Below are 7,889 nucleotides of genomic sequence, written 5' to 3' on the forward strand. Positions count from 1 at the left end.
CTGGTATTATTGATATTCTATCCATTTGAATCTTAATTCCCAAAGGTCATATAAAATGAAGCTTGTTCTGCTCTCAGGTGGCCTAGCAAGCCTTGGCCAGAATCAAGAAGTCTCATGGCTTAACATATTCTTTCCTATGCTTATTTAGAATATAATTGTTAGTTCTTCTTAACCACATCAGCATTGAACACAAGTCATACAATTGCTAACAACAGTCAAACTTCTGACAATTGTTTCTAACTTTGCAATTTAAACACTTCACAGTATCTTTGTGTATTCCAATTACTAGTCACAGACATGTACACAGGACCTGTCTCTTATACTCTGACTAAAAGTTGCATTTTTAAATATATAAAGTCTTTAAATATATATGTATCCGTGCTCATTTATTATGTAAAGACTTTAACAGTGTGCAGTAACACAGCAGATGTACATGCTAAATAGTGCCATACACAATGATATTATACTGACTATGCCAGATGGGGTCGTGTAGACAATGCAAAATGGCACCGTGCAGACAACGCAAAAATGGCATCTTCAGATATTTTCAAATATCTGATCTCAGCCAATCATCCAGCTTCGACAGTAGCATATAAAAGTTATTAACCACTGGATCCATCACCTCTAATAAATTTAATTCAACTTTAACAATAATGCCCTGTTGATGAGCTGATGTGATAATATTGACATATTGTCTTTTAAACCCCAAAATGGATTTAAGGTTAAACTTCTGTCGTAGGTCATACTGTATATTTTAGCTATCTCCTAGCCTCCACTACATATTGCTCTGTAGCCCAAAGTACAACATTGCCACAATTATGTGATGGTTTTACTACAAATGTCATCACACAATTGAAAATCCTTAAGACCTTACTTTCTTCTTTATTAAGATTACTTATAGGTCTTTGATGTTTAAAACCATCGTTCCATAATTCATATAGGTTTAAATGTACAGAGAAGATAATATGGAGCAGTATAAACCTGATATATAAAGAAATTGATAGCATTTGGTGCTCAAAAATGTGAAATAATTATAAATGTTGGCTTAACCTACTGTGAGCATGTTATTTGATAATATTATTGTTTGTATAATGTGGTCTTTTGTACCTTAGGTGGAATTATAATGTTCACCAAGGTTTACTACTCAAAACTCAGAATTCAATTTCAGAATTAATATTACAAATACACTTAACCACAAAATACACAGTGGCTGTGATATTACCCTTTTGTGACCAAATCTATGAGTATAATGCTGACAGACAATATCAGACTGGAAGCTTGTTTTTTAACTATATAGTATGGTTAATTAAAATACAGGCAACTGAGAGTCAAAACAATATTTTATTTATTTATTTTATTTATTTACATCTGTTTCACTAATCATGCTTTCTCACTTTATATTTCACTGGCCTTTAATTTTTAAAATGAATGAAATAAAGGTTATATTTTAGATATTTTTTGGGGTCCTCACAGTAGAGAATCTCAATTTTAGACAATTGCATATATTGTAATCCATGCCCCTTGTAGGAACACTTTTTCTTTTTGTTTAGTCAGACTTGATATTTTCCTAATATAGTACTGTAGAACAAATATCCACTTTAAAGTGGTCTTATGCTGGGCCCAAAGAGTATGTTGCTTACATTGTTTATCTGGTCTCTCACTGACCTGTAGCCCTTGTTAGGTTCTTCCTATTTTGTGCCCCTACTAGAAATTGATGTGCATGTAAGAGTATCAGGTATGCCAGCTCTGGGGTCACCATTTTAACACACCAAATATGGTCTTGGAGTACAATATTTGTCCTAAGATCCCACTCTAGGATCTTATGCTGTCCAGATTGATAGGGATTTAAAGCTTTTTCTTTATTGTTTTCTGGTTTAACAGGCTCCAGGTCCTTAAAACAAAGTTCAGCCAACTACTGTCTCCCTTCTCTCAGTCTTCTCACCTCATTATCCATATTTACCCTCCCAAAATTTTCTACCTTCTCCCAGAATGTACGGTTAAAGTGGCAATAAAGGTACCAGTCCAGAGCATTCCTTGTCCTCAATTTCTCTATTTCTTTTTACTCCAGTGGAATTGAGGCCTCAGCATTTTAAGTTTAAAGGTCACCACTTCATCAAGCTCCCAACACTGTTCCTCTTTCAAGAGTATCATGGATTCATCAAAGTGCTCAGCTAGAAGGACCAAGTTAAAAGTCCCCCTCACTGCTTGGTCACTTGCCCTTGCCAGATATTATGTAAATGGGGCATCTGGGTCAAAACCTAGATCAAACCACAAAGGTTGTGTGCATATTGGATGTCCTTCACTCCCTGTTGATAGGAACATGACAGATCAGAATAATTGCACTAAAATTATCGGCCATCTTGAATGCTTGTGAGACAAAATGATAGTAGGAGGAGGACTCTGCCAATGTAGCTGGATCCCGAAGAATTGTGAAATAGGAGTCTGATGGCATGACCTTCTGAACCTGAAAAGATACAAACTTTTTTTATTTACATTTTAGTGTAATTATTCCATGACTATGTGCACAGTGACTAGCAGCAGCCATGGCTCCTGTCTTTGCCAGGAGGTTTGTAAATGTGTGCATGGGCAGAATCGCGATCACATGCAGCATACAAATTAGCAAACCAGCCAGCTTCTGCATTAGCTGCAGCCCCTAAAATTCGGTAAGGACTGCCCTGATAGCAGAGGAGTGACTTTCCAGGGGAAGCATTCTCTCCTATCACAGTACAGACTGGCAGAGTCAGGGGGGAGAAACACTTATCCTTGGTGGAGATTGGTCAGTAGATAGAACCTTAAGATTCTGGAGATTGAGGTGAGGGATGGAGCATTCCATAGTGGATAAATTGCTTAGGAGAAGTCTTATAGCTGCTTATGGAAATAGATTATGAGCAGGGCCGGATTACCAATGGGGCGGGTGGAGCTTCAGCTCCAGGCCTCCCATCAAAATAGGCCCACAGCATCTGTTGTGCTGCGGCAGAGAGGAAATAAATTTTTCCTGCTAGGCTGCTACATCCAGCCTCCCCTGTCTGCAGCTCTCTGAAGCTCTGCCACCAGCCCCCGACCACCCCCTCCCTACCCTGTCTGCGGCTGTCTGAAGCTCCGCCCCTGGCACTCGACCACCCCCTCCCTGCCTTGCCTGCAGCTGTCTGAAGCTCTGCCCCCGGCACCCGACCACCCCCTCCCTGCCCTGTCTGCGGGTGTATGAAGCTCCGCCCCCGGCACCTGACCACCACCTCCCTGCTCTGCCTGCAGGTGTCTAAAGCTCTGCCCCCTGAGACCCTGGCAACCAACCACCCCCACACCCCCCTCAGCCGCCGCCCACAGTCCAGACGCGGACGGACTGTGACATGGACTTGGAGGCACAGTGGAAGGGTTCAATAGCCCTCCCTGCATCGGGTGTCTCAGCTCCGCGCCGCGTGCAAACCCAGCTGCCACCCCCGCCGTGGCAACCTTAAGCAGCCGAGCAGTAGGAGGAACAAAGGTAATGCAAACAGCAAAGGTAATGCAAACACTGACTATTTTAGTCATCAAGTTTTATATATATATATATATATATATATGTGTGTATATATATATATATATATATATATATATATATATGTATTGATTATGTGTATGTACTGTCCATATGTATTTATGTGTGTGTATATATATATATATATATATATATATATATATATAGAGAGAGAGAAGTTCAAATCCCAGTAGCACTCATTAAAAGAGTCATTGAGGGAGTGAACGGTACATATGGTAATGGTAGATAGCAGATACAAAGAACCAGCACATCCAGTAAATTAATGCAGATAGCAGCAAAGAGCGGCAGCATAAGTGATAACAGTCACTGATAGAGTCCAAGCAGGGTAAAGTATAATTAAATGGTATACTTAATAGAAACCAGGGTGGTCACCAAACTGTCAGTATGCATCTCACCGGACCCTAGAGCAGCAAGCCTAATCTCGACAACTGTTTCGGCGCTGCATGCGCCTTTATCAAGAGCAGAGAAGACTACAGCACAAGGAGCCATGTATATAGCCATACACATTAATGAACTCACCCACAGGTGTGCGCATCCACCCCCCTGTACACAACAGTTCCAGGAAGTGGCTAGGCGCACACGTGGGCAACAGCGTGTAGCCGAACCACGTGACAATCTCGATCACATGATCGGGGAAGACGTGACGTTAACCTAGACAACACAGAAGCGGTAACCACGGAGCCGCATAGTCATAATAAAGCCAAAAAATAGGCAAGGCAATATAGCCAATAATGCGTGCTAGGGGAAATATAATGACCCCAAACAGGTCATATCAATCCCCTAAATTCAGTGGCTACAATGGCTCAAGTGCATTACAATCATATCAGAATGCCAGTAATAAACACAATATGACACACCAACGATACATGACAATAGACAACATATATCAATATAACAATACCCCAAAAAACAAAAAAATAACAAAAGACATGTACAAAAAGACATATGGTGGAGAGCACAGGATATATAGAAAGACAGGAGCTTAATTAGAAAAGTCAAAGAAAACAGCTCAAATATTGACCCTCATTAAGCCCATTGGGTACAACAGTGTTTAATCGGTCAATCCAAAAGCTTTCCCTCTGTAATAGGAGCTTATTCCTGTCACCACCTTGTCTTAGGGGAAGAATGCAATCAATCGGCATACATTTGAAATCCTTAATGAGGTGTTTAGCTGTGACAAAATGTCTCGCAACTGGTGGCGTATTAGTATCGACCAAATGCAGGGCTTTCTTAATTGAGGAACGGTGGAGGGCAATTCTCTCCCTGAGCGTACAGATAGTCTTACCCACATAGAGCAAGTTGCAGGGGCATTTAATTAGATAGACCACAAACCGACTATTACAGTCCAAGTGATGACGAATTTCATAACTGATGTTACTTATAGGATCCAAAAAGTGAGTGCCTAGAATTAGAAACTGACAGTTGACACACCCATGGCATTTGTATGCTCCATTTTTGGAGCGTAACCAATTTTTATAGGAAATGGGTCCTATGTCAGACTTAGACAAAATCTGTTTGATGTTGGTGCTTCTTTTATAGCAGAAGAGCGGTTTGTCCTGACAGAGTGACCCTATATTGTCATCACATTGTAAAATGTGCCAATGTCGTAGCACCACTTCGCGAATATGCTTAGAGGCAATCGAATACGTAGAGGAAAAAATCATCCTGGTGTTTCCCACCTTTGGAGCTTTGTTGGCCAATGCATCCTCTCGCTTAATCTGCATACATTTATTGATAGCCTCTTCAATCTCGTTATTGTGGTAGCCCCTGTCCACAAATCTCTGGCCCATCTCCTCCAGGGCACTTGGTAGATCATTCAAATTAGACGTAATCTGTACCACTGTAAGGAGTTGTGAAAATGGCAGCCCTCATTTGGAACGATATGGATGAAAGCTATCCGCCAGTAAGAGAGTGTTCTTGTCAGTATCCTTACGATAAATTCTGGTCGATAATCCATGAATGTCATTAGTTACGCAAACATCTAAATAGTTAATAGTCACCTCACTATAGGCTAATGTAAACCTAATGTTGGTTTCCAAGCTATTGAGAACATCAATGAATTGTGTCAGGAGTTCCGATCCGCCAGTCCACACTACAAAAAGGTCATCGATATATCGTACATAATAAAATATAAATTTTGAAAAAAAGGGGTGTGCCATAATATGTTGATTTTCATACATATGCATATATAAATTGGCATGCGATGGGGCCATATTAGACCCCATCGCCATCCCTCTGAGCTGTAAATAAAAAGAATTTTCAAATAAAAAATAATTTTTACGTAAAACAATATCCATGAGAAGCAACAAAAATTCAATACATGGACACTTGTAGTGTGGACTGTCAGAAAGCAAACTCCTGACTGATTCCACACCGTCCTTATGATCAATATTAGTATACAAGCTAGTTATATCAAGTGTAACCAGTAGGCTACCAGCTGGTAAAGGACCTAGCTTATCAAGCTTGTTGAGAAAGTCAGTGGTGTCCTTAAGATAATACTTGGTGTTTTGCACCTCCGGCTGTAACCAAAAGTCGATGAATTGAGACAGGGGTTGGCATAATGACCCACATGAAGAAATTATGGGTCTGCCCGGTGGTTTAACCAGTGTTTTGTGGATTTTGGGCTAGGATGTGTTTGTGTAAGGAAATAGGCCGTGGACTCGTCAATATATATATATATATATATATATATATATATATACAGTATGTGTGTGTGTGTATATATATATATATATATATATATGTGTGTGTGTGTGTGCATATGTACTGTCGATATGTATGTATGTGTATATGTGTACAGCATATGTATATGTATATATATATATATATATATATACTAATTTAGCCAGCGCCTGTCTCAATCCCCTGCTCATCCCCACCCCCTCTCTGCTGCCCTCCCCCCTCATGTGGCTCCATTCCGCCTACATCCCCTGTTCGCAACTCTGTCCCCACCCACTTCATCACGGCTCCGTTCCGACTTTACTGCCACCATATTTACCCCAACGGCCGATCCACTACTAATGCTGTCCTGTCGCCCCCGCAGTGGGAGCCATTGGGGCTCCTGCATTGAGGAGACGTGATGGCGTTGCACAATTATTATGTACTATATATGAATATATGTATATATATATATCTATATATATACACACACACACACATCAGGGTGCACACATACATGTTATAGTATAAATTTTACGCACTAGAGACGAGCAGCGACTTTTGTGTGTATTTTTGTGTATCTGGGACACTACAATGTGGAATAATGTGTATCTGGGGCACTGCAATGTAAAATAAAGTGTTTCAGATGCATAACGATGTGGCATAATGTGTATCGGGACACTGCGATGTGGCATATATGTACTGGGACACAGTGGTATATAGTGTACAATGGGCACTACAAAGTAGCATAATGTGTAACAGGAACATGACATAGTGTCTTATAGTGTACTGTGGGCAATGCTGCAAGATGACGCAGGGGCCACTGCGGCTCCCGGCCTCACGCCCGCAGAGTCAACTTTGTCAGGGAGCCCATGCAGACTGTGTCCAACAGGGAGGGGTTGGATGAGGACTCCGATGCTTCAGACTGAAGGTAAGAGGCCAGGGCTCGGTGCCTTCCTAGCGCTTCCTAGCTAACACATCGTAGAGTAGATAGACCTGTAACCCCGTCCTGGGGCTCTTACTGATGTGCTATACCAGAGGTAGGCAACATGTCGCATTCCATCTGATGTGGAACTAAACTTACCAGCATGCCCAATCAGCCAAATTGTTGCAGGGTATGCTGGTATGCGTAGTTCCACAGCAGCTAGCAGGCCACATGTGGCCTACCCCTGTAGCTAGCTAGTGCTAGACAGATAAACCATTGCTAGTGCTCCTCTAAGTGTGGGCACTTTATTAATTAATGGAACAGGTCTCTGCTGTGTGTAGTAGTGTGAATAGGCTTCAATTAATTTGTGACATAGTGTGCGGCATAATATGAATTTGGGACATAGGACCTCATTCAGAGTTGGTTTCAAGCACCGATGTGCTCGTAACTGACTCGATGGTTAGTCCTACGCACGCGCAGTGGCCGCACTGCACGTGCGCAAGCCCCAGAGCGACAGAGAAACTCTGTTGCTCCGGAGCTCGCTACCAAAGGGATGGCTGTCGATGTTGATCGACAGCTGCCCCTGTTTGGTAGGCGGGCCGGGGGTGGTTTCCAAAATGGAGGCATTCCTTTACGAATGCCTACCATTTTGTGGGCAGCTGCACAGACATCATCAGTGATGTCAGGGGGGAGCTTCCTGCTCCATCAGAGCAGAAAGTTCCCTGGGGCTTACGAGTGCCCAGACCCAACCTTAGGGTCTGGTCGTAAGCC

At 41.9% G+C, this 7,889-nt stretch overlaps 1 pseudogene; it reads right to left on the reverse strand.

The window, feature by feature from the left end:
* Positions 1 to 1,657: 1,657 nt before the first annotated feature.
* Positions 1,658 to 5,325, reverse strand: LOC148507440 (galactose-3-O-sulfotransferase 2-like; annotated as a pseudogene).
* Between the last annotated feature and the right edge of the window lie 2,564 nt (positions 5,326 to 7,889).

Source organism: Taudactylus pleione, unplaced genomic scaffold (assembly GCF_031769625.1).
Source record: "Taudactylus pleione unplaced genomic scaffold, aTauple2 ptg000393l, whole genome shotgun sequence".
NCBI lineage: Eukaryota > Metazoa > Chordata > Amphibia > Anura > Myobatrachidae > Taudactylus > Taudactylus pleione.